At 47.1% G+C, this 15,713-nt stretch overlaps 1 long non-coding RNA gene across 1 annotated transcript in view; it reads left to right on the forward strand.

The window, feature by feature from the left end:
* Window positions 1-425: 425 nt before the first annotated feature.
* The window catches only part of LOC310698889, a 33,211-nt gene continuing 17,923 nt past the window's right edge, over window positions 426-15,713 (forward strand). The window contains exon 1 of the long non-coding RNA XR_014521782.1: window positions 426-716. This is a non-coding gene — a long non-coding RNA (uncharacterized lncRNA). The remainder of the gene's footprint in view (window positions 717-15,713) is intronic.

The following is a 15,713-nucleotide window of genomic DNA, read 5'->3' on the forward strand; positions in this document are numbered from 1 at the left end:
CAATATTGGGAAGGCTGAGCCCCCTGCTAAATAATATTGAGAGGGTGGAAGACATCTCAGTGCAAAGGAGTTGGCACATATGTATAGAATGGAGGGGAGTGAAAGGAGGGGAGGTAACGAAGAGGTGAAAGATTGGTCTCTGCCCCTGGGGCTATGCAAGAACTGCCCCATTTGACCCCTCCCCTACAGTACTTAGACCAGGCATGTCCAAAGTCCGTTTCAGGAGCCTAATCTAGCCAGCCGACTGGTTTAATCTGGCCCCCATGGCAGTTTATTTCCTGGGGTAAAATCCTAAAAAACCTCAACAACTTCAATCCTAAAGAAAGGTTAACAACTTTGGTCGGCCCTCACGGCCCTTCACTTCATCAAATCTGGCCCTCTTTGAAAAAAGATTGGACAGGGTTACAGTCAAAGAGTCCAAGAGAAGCAGAGAAGCGGGTGCTGGATGTCCGGAGTTTCATTCTCTCCCGTGCTGCAGAGTGTGTGTGACTACTGGATCACATACTCTGGGTGTTGACGTTCCATTCTTTGAAAGAGAGGGAACAGAAGGAACTGTGCGCCACTTCCGTCTTCTTTGTTCTGTGTTCTATTCTGTTGTTGTTCTCTCTCGGAGGGCCCCCCCATGTTGTTTCTGTTAGAAATGGGGCATGGTTTAAGTAGCCCGGTCACCCCGCCCCTTCCCATTATGCCCTGTCATGTTCCCCACAAGGGTTCAGGTGAGTGCAAAACGCCTTGGGGCGCAGCAAGCTTTTGGGGGGCTGGGGGGAGGATGCAATGCCACTGGGATGATGGAGGGGGAAATAGCAGGCTGTGAAGCTGCTGGGCAGGTGAGGGAGGGAAAGAGACCCCCCCAAAAAATGAAGGGAGGTGGGTGTGCAGCTGAGGGCCCCCCTTTCGACTATTCTGAATAGCATTATGGATACTATAAACACATGCAGAAATACGAACGTTTCCTAAATTTCAGCTGAGTTTCCTGCATTCCAGGGGGTTCGATAAGCTATTTCTTGATAGGTTTAATTGGGTGTGGTGCTTCCTCTTGGCATGTCAAATGTTAGCAGCCAAATGTTTTTGTCACATCACAGTCAACCCACAGACAATGGCAGCAGCTGGGGTGGTATCACCATCAGCACCTCAGCCCTCACAATGGGAATTACTCTGGGAATAGGAGCTTTAGTTAGGGGTTAGGGTTAGGGTTAGGGTTCCCTTCTTGCCAGGGAACAGGGGGCCTCCTAACAACTCTCGTTTCTTCCTCAGTGTTCCATTTCAACAGCAGATTATACATTCTTGAAAGTATCTTAGAAAGTATCTGCTGTGTGTTTTTCCTGTAATTTAAAAAAAAATAATCAATAAATATCATTTAAAAAAGAGAGAGAGAGAACTTGGAATGTTTTTGTTCCTTCCTCAGAAAGGGAGAAATGGCTACCAAATAAAAATAAATTGGAAAAACCATACTCAAAGAAACTGCAAGTACATAGTTCAGATAAGAGATGCAGGGAGAAAGTAAAATGACACAGTGCTGAAATGCACTTTCAAAATTTCTGATTTTGGAGTGCATTATTTGACTTTCTGAAACTTGCAGCATTTCTTGGAGTGCTACATTAAAACTATTCTCTTGGAAGTCTTCCTTTGTAACCTAAGAAAGCTGCCTGGATCAGGCCAGTGGCCCAAGTTCAGCATCCCATTCTCACAGATGCCTGTGCAAAAACTGCAAGCAGAATCTGACCCCAACAGCCCTCCTGATTCTCAGGAACTGATATGCAGAAATATGCCGCCTCTGAACCTGGAGGTACTACATAGCCATCACTTGACACATCACTCATTTCACATGGCATTCACCTGGCTCCCCCCCCCCAAGAATCTGGGAGCCATAGTTTGGGTCATTGGGTTTGGTGCTTTTGTAACTGGCTTTATAATGGCTTTTAGTCAAATACAATAAATGAATGATTGATTGATTGACTGACGAAAAAGTGTTTTTTTCCTGAGATGCTAACTTTCTCTCTGCATGTCATTCCTTGAACAGCTTGCTGTGCAAAGATAAGGCTTGCTTTCATTGCTCTGTTCATTTGTGCATTTGACTAGTGTTGTGGGGAGGGAAATGCAACCACTGGGCCTAAAAATGTCCCCCTCCTGCCCACTTGGGTTCCCGGTGTGGCCTTCACAGATATTGGCACAACTTGTGTGTGTGTTTTGGCTGCTGAGCTGTGCTCACCATTGTGAGAGCTGAGGGAGTGATGGTGATGCCTCCCCAGCTGCTGCCATTGTCCGTGGGTTGATTGTGATGTGACAAAAGCATTTGGCTGCTGAGCGGGTATAAATGTGGGCCAAGGCACAAGTCTCAGCAGTTGCCCTCCCCAGAGAGAAACGGGCAGCTCGGTGGCACTCAGCCCAGGTGGTCTCCTGTCCCGCGGCAGCAAGCTGGCAAGCGGAAGGAGACAATTGCCCGGTGCTGGGATGCTGTGACCCTGGTGGTCTCCCGCCCCGTGGTGGCAAGCTGGCAAGCGGAAGGAGGCAATCGCCCGGTGCTGGGATGCTGTGGAGCAAGGAGAAGGCAAGTACAAAGATTACTTGCTGGTGGGATCGCTACTTGAAGGTGACTGACACTCAGCTCTGAAGCTGATTGATGTCTGGCAATGGACCTGATGAGGTTGCAGCTGGTGGATGGTTGTCGGAAGAATTTGCATTCAGGCTAGTGGATGTTGCGAGGCTACGCTGGCTGAGATGGGTGCAAACTGGTTTGGAAGCCTTGTTTGTTAACAGGCAGCCAAACAGAGGAGGAATCTGGGGGGACGCTGTCGGGTGTTGGCCATCCCACTCACCTGTTTGCCTTTGCCCTACAGGGATGTCTGGAGCCGGTGAGGTTTTCCCCAAGTCCAGTCTTAAAAGTCATCAAGAGAACCACAGGACATCCCTATTTACATCGGAGAAGTGAACGTGAAATACTGGCAGTGAGGAATGGTCAAGGCTGTGGCCATACTTGAGAGAAGGACCTTTGAAGGGAGACTGCAGGCGGACATCTGCTGCATTGCAAGTGATGGGGCAGTGGGGAGAGAGAAGAAAATGAGGGAGGCAACATTAGGCCACATTAGGTGCACCACCGAACTGCTATGAAGTCACTTTAAACAGGCATGGCTTCCCCTCAGGGATTCTGGGAACTGTAGGTGGTTAAGGGGACGGAGACTTGTTACGGTGGTTAAGTATTAGGATTAGGATTAGGGGTAGGGTAGGGGTGGGGGTAGGGTTCCCTTCATGCCAGGGAACTCTGGGAATTGTAGCTCTAGTTAGGGGGCAGGGTTAGGGTTAGGGTTCCCTTTTTGCCAGGGAACTCTGGGAATTGTAGCTGTAGCTAGGGGGCAGGGTTAGGGTTCCCTTTTTGCCAGGGAACTCTGGGAATTGTAGCTGTAGTTAGGGGGCACGCTTAGGGTTCCCTTTTTGCCAGGGAACTCTGGGAATTGTAGCTCTAGTTAAGGCTTAAGGGTTAGCGTTAGGGCTAGAGTTAGGGTTAGCATTAGGGGTGGGGGTAGGGGTAGAGGTAGGGTTCCCCTCTTGGCAGGGAACCGGGCCCCCTAACAACTCTTGGCACCCTTTTCCAACTATAGCTCCCAGAGTCTTTGGGGGTTGTTTAAGCCATGAGTGTTTAAAGCGGCTTCATAGCGCATTAAATGGTGTGGATGTGGCCATGGCCTCCCACACCCCACTGCCTCTTATTAATGAAGAATCGAAAGGATTTCCCAATTCAAATCTCTCAGAAACAGGAAACAGAAATGGAATGGACAAAGCTGTGGCCATACTTGAGAGAAGGAGCTTTGAAGGGAGACTGCAGGCGGACATCTGCTGCATTGCAAGTGATGGGGCAGTGGGGAGAGAGAGAAAATGAGGGAGGCAACATTAGGCCACATTAGGTGCACCACTGAACTGCTATGAAGTCACTTTAAACAGGCATGGCTTCCCCTCAGGGATTCTGGGAACTGTAGGTGGTTAAGGGGACGGAGACTTGTTACGGTGGTTAAGTATTAGGATTAGGATTAGGGGTAGGGGTGGGGTGGGGGCAGGGTTAGGGTTCCCTTTTTGCCAGGGAACTCTGGGAATTGTAGCTGTAGTTAGGGGGCAGGGTTAGGGTTCCCTTCTTGCCAGGGAACTCTGGGAATTGTAGCTCTAGTTAGGGGGCAGGGTTAGGGTTAGGGTTCCCTTTTTGCCAGGGAACTCTGGGAATTGTAGCTGTAGTTAGGGGGCAGGGTTAGGGTTCCCTTCTTGCCAGGGAACTCTGGGAATTGTAGCTCTAGTTAAGGCTTAAGGGTTAGCGTTAGGGTTAGAGTTAGCGTCAGGGGTGGGGGTAGGGGTAGAGGTAGGGTTCCCTTCTTGGCAGGGAACGGGGCTCCCTAACAACTCTTGGCACCCTTTTCCAACTATAGCTCCCAGAGTCTTTGGGGGTGGTTTAAGCCATGAGTGTTTAAAGCGGCTTCATAGTGCATTAAATGGTGTGGATGTGGCCATGGCCTCCCTCACCCCACTGCCTCTTATTAATGAAGAATCCAAAGGATTTCCCAATTCAAATCTCTCAGAAACAGGAAACAGAAAGAAGACTTTGTATCTCAAGCCATTTTGGAAGGTCTTAACTTGAAATGCCAATAAAGGTATTTTTGTTGCATTGTGTTGTATAGTGTTGTGATTAACATGGGAAGTAGGGTGGTAAAATCTGCATGCGTTTATAGTAGGCATTTTGCACTCACCTGAACCCTTGCAGGGAAAGGGACAGGGCACAATGGGAAAGGGTGGGGCAACCGGGCTGCTTAAACCACACCCCTTTTCCAACGGAAGCACCATGGGGGGTGGGCCGTCCGAGAGAGAACAACAGAACACAGAACAAAGAAGACGGAAGTGGCACACAGTTCCTTCTGTTCCCTCTCTTCCAAAGAATGGAGCGTCAACACCCAGAGTATGTGATCCAGTAGTCACACACACACTCTGCAGCACGGGAGAGAATGAAACTCCGGACATCCAGCACCCGCTTCTCTTGAACTCTTTGACTGTAACCCTGTCCAATCTTTTTTCAAAGAGGGTCAGATTTGATGAAGTGAAGGGCTGTGAGGGCCGCCGAAACAGTCAACCCAAGTTGTTAACCTTTTTTAGGGTTGAATTTGTTGAGGGTTTTTTTTTTTAGGATTTTACCCCAGGAAATAAATTGCCACAGGGGCCGGATTAAACTGACCAGTGGGCTGGATTAGGCCCCCAAAATGGACTTTGAACATGCCTGATAAGCACACAAACAAGATGTAGCGTGTGCACCGTTTCATGTTTTACTGGAAAACTTAAGGTCACTGTTAGCTGGTAGGCTTGGCCTTGGGGGGAAATCCCCCCTTGAATCTGACTTAGGACTTCAGCACTGCCACTACAGAGTAATAGTGTCATCATAATTTCACCATGGCAACCAGCTGCTTCATTTTTTTTTAGTAATATTTTATTAGGTTTTATCCATAAAAAAGTTTAGAAAAATACAAAAAACGAAAAAGATACAAAATTACAAAATACAGAAATACAGACATTAAACACAAAAAAGAAAAGAAAAAAGCACATTTAAAAAAACAAAAATTCCTTCTTTCTTAATTTCTCCTCTTTGGTTAACTTATTTTCCACCTGTACATCATTTTCATAATATTCTCTCTTAGGGCATTACATGCCGTGAATTTAATCCTGGTGGTCCACAACTTCTCCCAGTCAGCAAACATAATATTATGTCCTATATCTTGTGCCCATTTTATCATTGCAGATTTTACCGTTTCTTCCTCAGTGTTCCATTTCAACAGCAGATTATACATTCTTGAAAGTATCTTAGAAAGTATCTGCTGTGTGTTTTTCCTGTAATTTAAAAAAAATAATCAATAAATATCATTTAAAAAAGAGAGAGAGAGAACTTGGAATGTTTTTGTTCCTTCCTCAGAAAGGGAGAAATGGCTACCAAATAAAAATAAATTGGAAAAACCATACTCAAAGAAACTGCAAGTACATAGTTCAGATAAGAGATGCAGGGGGAAAGTAAAATGACACAGTGCTGAAATGCACTTTCAAAATTTCTGATTTTGGAGTGCATTATTTAACTTTCTGAAACTTGCAGCATTTCTTGGAGTGCTACATTAAAACTATTCTCTTGGAAGTCTTCCTTTGTAACCTAAGAAAGCTGCCTGGATCAGGCCAGTGGCCCAAGTTCAGCATCCCATTCTCACAGATGCCTGTGCAAAAACTGCAAGCAGAATCTGACCCCAACAGCCCTCCTGATTCTCAGGAACTGATATGCAGAAATATGCCGCCTCTGAACCTGGAGGTACTACATAGCCATCACTTGACACATCACTCATTTCACATGGCATTCACCTGGCTCCCCCCCCCCCCCAAGAATCTGGGAGCCATAGTTTGGGTCATTGGGTTTGGTGCTTTTGTAACTGGCTTTATAATGGCTTTTAGTCAAATACAATAAATGAATGATTGATTGATTGACTGACGAAAAAGTGTTTTTTTCCTGAGATGCTAACTTTCTCTCTGCATGTCATTCCTTGAACAGCTTGCTGTGCAAAGATAAGGCTTGCTTTCATTGCTCTGTTCATTTGTGCATTTGACTAGTGTTGTGGGGAGGGAAATGCAACCACTGGGCCTAAAAATGTCCCCCTCCTGCCCACTTGGGTTCCCGGTGTGGCCTTCACAGATATTGGCACAACTTGTGTGTGTGTTTTGGCTGCTGAGCTGTGCTCACCATTGTGAGAGCTGAGGGAGTGATGGTGATGCCTCCCCAGCTGCTGCCATTGTCCGTGGGTTGATTGTGATGTGACAAAAGCATTTGGCTGCTGAGCGGGTATAAATGTGGGCCAAGGCACAAGCCTCAGCAGTTGCCCTCCCCAGAGAGAAACGGGCAGCTCGGTGGCACTCAGCCCAGGTGGTCTCCTGTCCCGCGGCAGCAAGCTGGCAAGCGGAAGGAGACAATTGCCCGGTGCTGGGATGCTGTGACCCTGGTGGTCTCCCGCCCCGTGGTGGCAAGCTGGCAAGCGGAAGGAGGCAATCGCCCGGTGCTGGGATGCTGTGGAGCAAGGAGAAGGCAAGTACAAAGATTACTTGCTGGTGGGATCGCTACTTGAAGGTGACTGACACTCAGCTCTGAAGCTGATTGATGTCTGGCAATGGACCTGATGAGGTTGCAGCTGGTGGATGGTTGTCGGAAGAATTTGATTCAGGCTAGTCGATGTTGCGAGGCTACGCTGGCTGAGATGGGTGCAAACTGGTTTGGAAGCCTTGTTTGTTAACAGGCAGCCAAACAGAGGAGGAATCTGGGGGGGGGACGCTGTCGGGTGTTGGCCATCCCACTCACCTGTTTGCCTTTGCCTTACAGGGATGTCTGGAGCCGGTGAGGTTTTCCCCAAGTCCAGTCTTAAAAGTCATCAAGAGAACCACAGGACATCCCTATTTACATCGGAGAAGTGAACGTGAAATACTGGCAGTGAGGAATGGTCAAGGCTGTGGCCATACTTGAGAGAAGGACCTTTGAAGGGAGACTGCAGGCGGACATCTGCTGCATTGCAAGTGATGGGGCAGTGGGGAGAGAGAAGAAAATGAGGGAGGCAACATTAGGCCACATTAGGTGCACCACCGAACTGCTATGAAGTCACTTTAAACAGGCATGGCTTCCCCTCAGGGATTCTGGGAACTGTAGGTGGTTAAGGGGACGAAGACTTGTTACGGTGGTTAAGGATTAGGATTAGGATTAGGGGTAGGGTGGGGTTGGGGGTAGGGTTCCCTTCATGCCAGGGAACTCTGGGAATTGTAGCTCTAGTTAGGGGGCAGGGTTAGGGTTAGGGTTCCCTTTTTGCCAGGGAACTCTGGGAATTGTAGCTGTAGCTAGGGGGCAGGGTTAGGGTTCCCTTTTTGCCAGGGAACTCTGGGAATTGTAGCTGTAGTTAGGGGGCAGGGTTAGGGTTAGGGTTCCCTTTTTGCCAGGGAACTCTGGGAATTGTAGCTCTAGTTAAGGCTTAAGGGTTAGCGTTAGGGCTAGAGTTAGGGTTAGCGTCAGGGGTGGGGGTGGGGGTAGAGGTAGGGTTCCCCTCTTGGCAGGGAACGGGGCCCCCTAACAACTCTTGGCACCCTTTTCCAACTATAGCTCCCAGAGTCTTTGGGGGTTGTTTAAGCCATGAGTGTTTAAAGCGGCTTCATAGCACATTAAATGGTGTGGATGTGGCCATGGCCTCCCTCACCCCACTGCCTCTTATTAATGAAGAATCGAAAGGATTTCCCAATTCAAATCTCTCAGAAACAGGAAACAGAAATGGAATGGACAAAGCTGTGGCCATACTTGAGAGAAGGAGCTTTGAAGGGCGACTTCAGGCGGACATCTGCTGCATTGCAAGTGATGGGGCAGTGGGGAGAGAGAAGAAAATGAGGGAGGCAACATTAGGCCACATTAGGTGCACCACTGAACTGCTGTGAAGTCACTTTAAACAGGCATGGCTTCCCCTCAGGGATTCTGGGAACTGTAGGTGGTTAAGGGGACGGAGACTTGTTACGGTGGTTAAGTATTAGGATTAGGATTAGGGGTAGGGTAGGGGTGGGGTGGGGGCAGGGTTAGGGTTCCCTTTTTGCCAGGGAACTCTGGGAATTGTAGCTGTAGTTAGGGGGCAGGGTTAGGGTTCCCTTCTTGCCAGGGAACTCTGGGAATTGTAGCTCTAGTTAGGGGGCAGGGTTAGGGTTAGGGTTCCCTTTTTGCCAGGGAACTCTGGGAATTGTAGCTGTAGTTAGGGGGCAGGGTTAGGGTTCCCTTCTTGCCAGGGAACTCTGGGAATTGTAGCTCTAGTTAAGGCTTAAGGGTTAGCGTTAGGGTTAGAGTTAGCGTCAGGGGTGGGGGTAGGGGTAGAGGTAGGGTTCCCTTCTTGGCAGGGAACGGGGCTCCCTAACAACTCTTGGCACCCTTTTCCAACTATAGCTCCCAGAGTCTTTGGGGGTTGTTTAAGCCATGAGTGTTTAAAGCGGCTTCATAGTGCATTAAATGGTGTGGATGTGGCCATGGCCTCCCTCACCCCACTGCCTCTTATTAATGAAGAATCCAAAGGATTTCCCAATTCAAATCTCTCAGAAACAGGAAACAGAAAGAAGACTTTGTATCTCAAGCCATTTTGGAAGGTCTTAACTTGAAATGCCAATAAAGGTATTTTTGTTGTATTGTGTTGTATAGTGTTGTGATTAACATGGGAAGTAGGGTGGTAAAATCTGCATGCGTTTATAGTAGGCATTTTGCACTCACCTGAACCCTTGCAGGGAAAGGGACAGGGCACAATGGGAAAGGGTGGGGCAACCGGGCTGCTTAAACCACACCCCTTTTCCAAGGGAAGCACCATGGGGGGTGGGCCGTCCGAGAGAGAACAACAGAACACAGAACAAAGAAGACGGAAGTGGCGCACAGTTCCTTCTGTTCCCTCTCTTCCAAAGACTGGAACGTCAACACACAGAGTATGTGATCCAGTAGTCACACACACTCTGCAGCATGGGAGAGAATGAAACTCCGGACATCCAGCACCCGCTTCTCTGCTTCTCTTCAACTCTTTGACTGTAACCCTGTCCAATCTTTTTTCAAAGAGGGTCAGATTTGATGAAGTGAAGGGCTGTGAGGGCCACCGAAACAGTCAACCCAAGTTGTTAACCTTTTTTAGGGTTGAATTTGTTGAGGGTTTGTTTTTTTAGGATTTTACCCCAGGAAATAAATTGCCACAGGGGCCGGATTAAACTGACCAGTGGGCTGGATTAGGCCCCCAAAATGGACTTTGAACATGCCTGATAAGCACACAAACAAGATGTAGTGTGTGCACCGTTTCATGTTTTACTGGAAAACTTAAGGTCACTGTTAGCTGGTAGGCTTGGCCTTGGGGGGAAATCCCCCCTTGAATCTGACTTAGGACTTCAGCACTGCCACTACAGAGTAATAGTGTCATCATAATTTCACCATGGCAACCAGCTGCTTCATTTTTTTTTAGTAATATTTTATTAGGTTTTATCCATAAAAAAGTTTAGAAAAATACAAAAAACGAAAAAGATACAAAATTACAAAATACAGAAATACAGACATTAAACACAAAAAAGAAAAGAAAAAAGCACATTTAAAAAAACAAAAATTCCTTCTTTCTTAATTTCTCCTCTTTGGTTAACTTATTTTCCACCTGTACATCATTTTCATAATATTCTCTCTTAGGGCATTACATGCCGTGAATTTAATCCTGGTGGTCCACAACTTCTCCCAGTCAGCAAACATAATATTATGTCCTATATCTTGTGCCCATTTTATCATTGCAGATTTTACCGTTTCTTCCTCAGTGTTCCATTTCAACAGCAGATTATACATTCTTGAAAGTATCTTAGAAAGTATCTGCTGTGTGTTTTTCCTGTAATTTAAAAAAAAAATCAATAAATATCATTTAAAAAAGAGAGAGAGAGAACTTGGAATGTTTTTGTTCCTTCCTCAGAAAGGGAGAAATGGCTACCAAATAAAAATAAATTGGAAAAACCATACTCAAAGAAACTGCAAGTACATAGTTCAGATAAGAGATGCAGGGGGAAAGTAAAATGACACAGTGCTGAAATGCACTTTCAAAATTTCTGATTTTGGAGTGCATTATTTGACTTTCTGAAACTTGCAGCATTTCTTGGAGTGCTACATTAAAACTATTCTCTTGGAAGTCTTCCTTTGTAACCTAAGAAAGCTGCCTGGATCAGGCCAGTGGCCCAAGTTCAGCATCCCATTCTCACAGATGCCTGTGCAAAAACTGCAAGCAGAATCTGACCCCAACAGCCCTCCTGATTCTCAGGAACTGATATGCAGAAATATGCCGCCTCTGAACCTGGAGGTACTACATAGCCATCACTTGACACATCGCTCATTTCACATGGCATCCACCTGGCTCCCCCCCCCCCCAAGAATCTGGGAGCCATAGTTTGGGTCATTGGGTTTGGTGCTTTTGTAACTGGCTTTATAATAGGTTTTAGTCAAATACAATAAATGATTGATTGATTGACTGACGAAAAAGTGTTTTTTTCGTGAGATGCTAACTTTCTATCTGCATGTCATTCCTTGAACAGCTTCCTGTGCAAAGATAAGGCTTGCTTTCATTGCTCTGTTCATTTGTGCATTTGACTAGTGTTGTGGGGAGGGAAATGCAACCACTGGGCCTAAAAATGTCCCCCTCCTGCCCACTTGGGTTCCCGGTATGGCCTTCCCAGACATTGGCACAACTTGTGTGTGTGTGTGTGTGTGTGTGTGTTTGTGAGTGTGTTTTGGCTGCTGAGCTGTGCTCACCATTGTGAGGGCTGAGGGAGTGATGGTGATGCCTCCCCAGCTGCTGCCATTGTCGTGGGTTGATTGTGATGTGACAAAAACATTTGCCTGCTGAGCGGGTATAAATGTGGGCCAAGGCGCAAGCCTCAGCAGTTGCCCTCCCCAGAGAGAAATGGGCAGCTCGCTGGCACTCAGCCCAGGTGGTCTCCTGTCCCGCGGCAGCAAGCTGGCAAGCGGAAGGAGACAATTGCCCGGTGCTGGGATGCTGTGACCCTGGTGGTCTCCCGCCCCGTGGTGGCAAGCTGGCAAGCGGAAGGAGGCAATCGCCCGGTGCTGGGATGCTGTGGAGCAAGGAGAAGGCAAGTACAAAGATTACTTGCTGGTGGGATCGCTACTTGAAGGTGACTGACACTCAGCTCTGAAGCTGATTGATGTCTGGCAATGGACCTGATGAGGTTGCAGCTGGTGGATGGTTGTCGGAAGAATTTGCATTCAGGCTAGTGGATGTTGCGAGGCTACGCTGGCTGAGATGGGTGCAAACTGGTTTGGAAGCCTTGTTTGTTAACAGGCAGCCAAACAGAGGAGGAATCTGGGGGGACGCTGTCGGGTGTTGGCCATCCCACTCACCTGTTTGCCTTTGCCCTACAGGGATGTCTGGAGCCGGTGAGGTTTTCCCCAAGTCCAGTCTTAAAAGTCATCAAGAGAACCACAGGACATCCCTATTTACATCGGAGAAGTGAACGTGAAATACTGGCAGTGAGGAATGGTCAAGGCTGTGGCCATACTTGAGAGAAGGACCTTTGAAGGGAGACTGCAGGCGGACATCTGCTGCATTGCAAGTGATGGGGCAGTGGGGAGAGAGAAGAAAATGAGGGAGGCAACATTAGGCCACATTAGGTGCACCACCGAACTGCTATGAAGTCACTTTAAACAGGCATGGCTTCCCCTCAGGGATTCTGGGAACTGTAGGTGGTTAAGGGGACGGAGACTTGTTACGGTGGTTAAGTATTAGGATTAGGATTAGGGGTAGGGTAGGGGTGGGGGTAGGGTTCCCTTCATGCCAGGGAACTCTGGGAATTGTAGCTCTAGTTAGGGGGCAGGGTTAGGGTTAGGGTTCCCTTTTTGCCAGGGAACTCTGGGAATTGTAGCTGTAGCTAGGGGGCAGGGTTAGGGTTCCCTTTTTGCCAGGGAACTCTGGGAATTGTAGCTGTAGTTAGGGGGCACGGTTAGGGTTCCCTTTTTGCCAGGGAACTCTGGGAATTGTAGCTCTAGTTAAGGCTTAAGGGTTAGCGTTAGGGCTAGAGTTAGGGTTAGCATCAGGGGTAGGGGTGGGGGTGGGGGTAGGGGTAGAGGTAGGGTTCCCCTCTTGGCAGGGAACGGGGCCCCCTAACAACTCTTGGCACCCTTTTCCAACTATAGCTCCCAGAGTCTTTGGGGGTTGTTTAAGCCATGAGTGTTTAAAGCGGCTTCATAGCGCATTAAATGGTGTGGATGTGGCCATGGCCTCCCTCACCCCACTGCCTCTTATTAATGAAGAATCGAAAGGATTTCCCAATTCAAATCTCTCAGAAACAGGAAACAGAAATGGAATGGACAAAGCTGTGGCCATACTTGAGAGAAGGAGCTTTGAAGGGAGACTGCAGGCGGACATCTGCTGCATTGCAAGTGATGGGGCAGTGGGGAGAGAGAGAAAATGAGGGAGGCAACATTAGGCCACATTAGGTGCACCACTGAACTGCTATGAAGTCACTTTAAACAGGCATGGCTTCCCCTCAGGGATTCTGGGAACTGTAGGTGGTTAAGGGGACGGAGACTTGTTACGGTGGTTAAGTATTAGGATTAGGATTAGGGGTAGGGTAGGGGTGGGGGTGGCGGGGGTAGGGTTCCCTTCATGCCAGGGAACTCTGGGAATTGTAGCTCTAGTTAGGGGGCAGGGTTAGGGTTAGGGTTCCCTTTTTGCCAGGGAACTCTGGGAATTGTAGCTGTAGCTAGGGGGCAGGGTTAGGGTTCCCTTTTTGCCAGGGAACTCTGGGAATTGTAGCTGTAGTTAGGGGGCAGGGTTAGGGTTCCCTTCTTGCCAGGGAACTCTGGGAATTGTAGCTCTAGTTAGGGGGCAGGGTTAGGGTTAGGGTTCCCTTTTTGCCAGGGAACTCTGGGAATTGTAGCTGTAGTTAGGGGGCAGGGTTAGGGTTCCCTTCTTGCCAGGGAACTCTGGGAATTGTAGCTCTAGTTAAGGCTTAAGGGTTAGCGTTAGGGTTAGAGTTAGCGTCAGGGGTGGGGGTAGGGGTAGAGGTAGGGTTCCCTTCTTGGCAGGGAACGGGGCTCCCTAACAACTCTTGGCACCCTTTTCCAACTATAGCTCCCAGAGTCTTTGAGGGTTGTTTAAGCCATGAGTGTTTAAAGCGGCTTCATAGTGCATTAAATGGTGTGGATGTGGCCATGGCCTCCCTCACCCCACTGCCTCTTATTAATGAAGAATCCAAAGGATTTCCCAATTCAAATCTCTCAGAAACAGGAAACAGAAAGAAGGCTTTGTATCTCAAGCCATTTTGGAAGGTCTTAACTTGAAATGCCAATAAAGGTATTTTTGTTGTATTGTGTTGTATAGTGTTGTGATTAACATGGGAAGTAGGGTGGTAAAATCTGCATGTGTTTATAGTAGGCATTTTGCACTCACCTGAACCCTTGCAGGGAAAGGGACAGGGCACAATGGGAAAGGGTGGGGCAACCGGGCTGCTTAAACCACACCCCTTTTCCCACGGAAGCACCATGGGGGGTGGGGGGGGTGAGAGAACAACAGAACACAGAACAAAGAAGACGGAAGTGGCGCACAGTTCCTTCTGTTCCCTCTCTTCCAAAGAATGGAAGGTCAACACACAGAGTATGTAATCCAGTAGTCACACACACACTCTGCAGCACGGGAGAGAATGAAACTCCAGACATCCAGCACCCGCTTCTCTGCTTCTCTTGAACTCTTTGACTGTAACCCTGTCCAATCTTTTTTCAAAGAGGGTCAGATTTGATGAAGTGAAGGGCTGTGAGGGCCGCCGAAACAGTCAACCCAAGTTGTTAACCTTTTTTAGGGTTGAATTTGTTGAGGGGTTTTTTTTTTAGGATTTTACCCCAGGAAATAAATTGCCACAGGGGCCGGATTAAACTGACCAGTGGGCTGGATTAGGCCCCCAAAATGGACTTTGAACATGCCTGATAAGCACACAAACAAGATGTAGCGTGTGCACCGTTTCATGTTTTACTGGAAAACTTAAGGTCACTGTTAGCTGGTAGGCTTGGCCTTGGGGGGAAATCCCCCCTTGAATCTGACTTAGGACTTCAGCACTGCCACTACAGAGTAATAGTGTCATCATAATTTCACCATGGCAACCAGCTGCTTCATTTTTTTTTAGTAATATTTTATTAGGTTTTATCCATAAAAAAGTTTAGAAAAATACAAAAAACGAAAAAGATACAAAATTACAAAATACAGAAATACAGACATTAAACACAAAAAAGAAAAGAAAAAAGCACATTTAAAAAAACAAAAATTCCTTCTTTCTTAATTTCTCCTCTTTGGTTAACTTATTTTCCACCTGTACATCATTTTCATAATATTCTCTCTTAGGGCATTACATGCCGTGAATTTAATCCTGGTGGTCCACAACTTCTCCCAGTCAGCAAACATAATATTATGTCCTATATCTTGTGCCCATTTTATCATTGCAGATTTTACCGTTTCTTCCTCAGTGTTCCATTTCAACAGCAGATTATACATTCTTGAAAGTATCTTAGAAAGTATCTGCTGTGTGTTTTTCCTGTAATTTAAAAAAAATAATCAATAAATATCATTTAAAAAAGAGAGAGAGAGAACTTGGAATGTTTTTGTTCCTTCCTCAGAAAGGGAGAAATGGCTACCAAATAAAAATAAATTGGAAAAACCATACTCAAAGAAACTGCAAGTACATAGTTCAGATAAGAGATGCAGGGGGAAAGTAAAATGACACAGTGCTGAAATGCACTTTCAAAATTTCTGATTTTGGAGTGCATTATTTGACTTTCTGAAACTTGCAGCATTTCTTGGAGTGCTACATTAAAACTATTCTCTTGGAAGTCTTCCTTTGTAACCAAAGAAAGCTGCCTGGATCAGGCCAGTGGCCCAAGTTCAGCATCCCATTCTCACAGATGCCTGTGCAAAAACTGCAAGCAGAATCTGACCCCAACAGCCCTCCTGATTCTCAGGAACTGATATGCAGAAATATGCCGCCTCTGAACCTGGAGGTACTACATAGCCATCACTTGACACATCACTCATTTCACATGGCATTCACCTGGCTCCCCCCCCCCCAAGAATCTGGGAGCCATAGTTTGGGTCATTGGGTTTGGTGCTTTTGTAACTGGCTTTATAATGGCTTTTAGTCAAATA

This window comes from Podarcis liolepis (assembly GCF_965112155.1).
Source record: "Podarcis liolepis genome assembly, chromosome: Z".
Classification (NCBI taxonomy): Eukaryota; Metazoa; Chordata; class Lepidosauria; order Squamata; family Lacertidae; genus Podarcis; species Podarcis liolepis.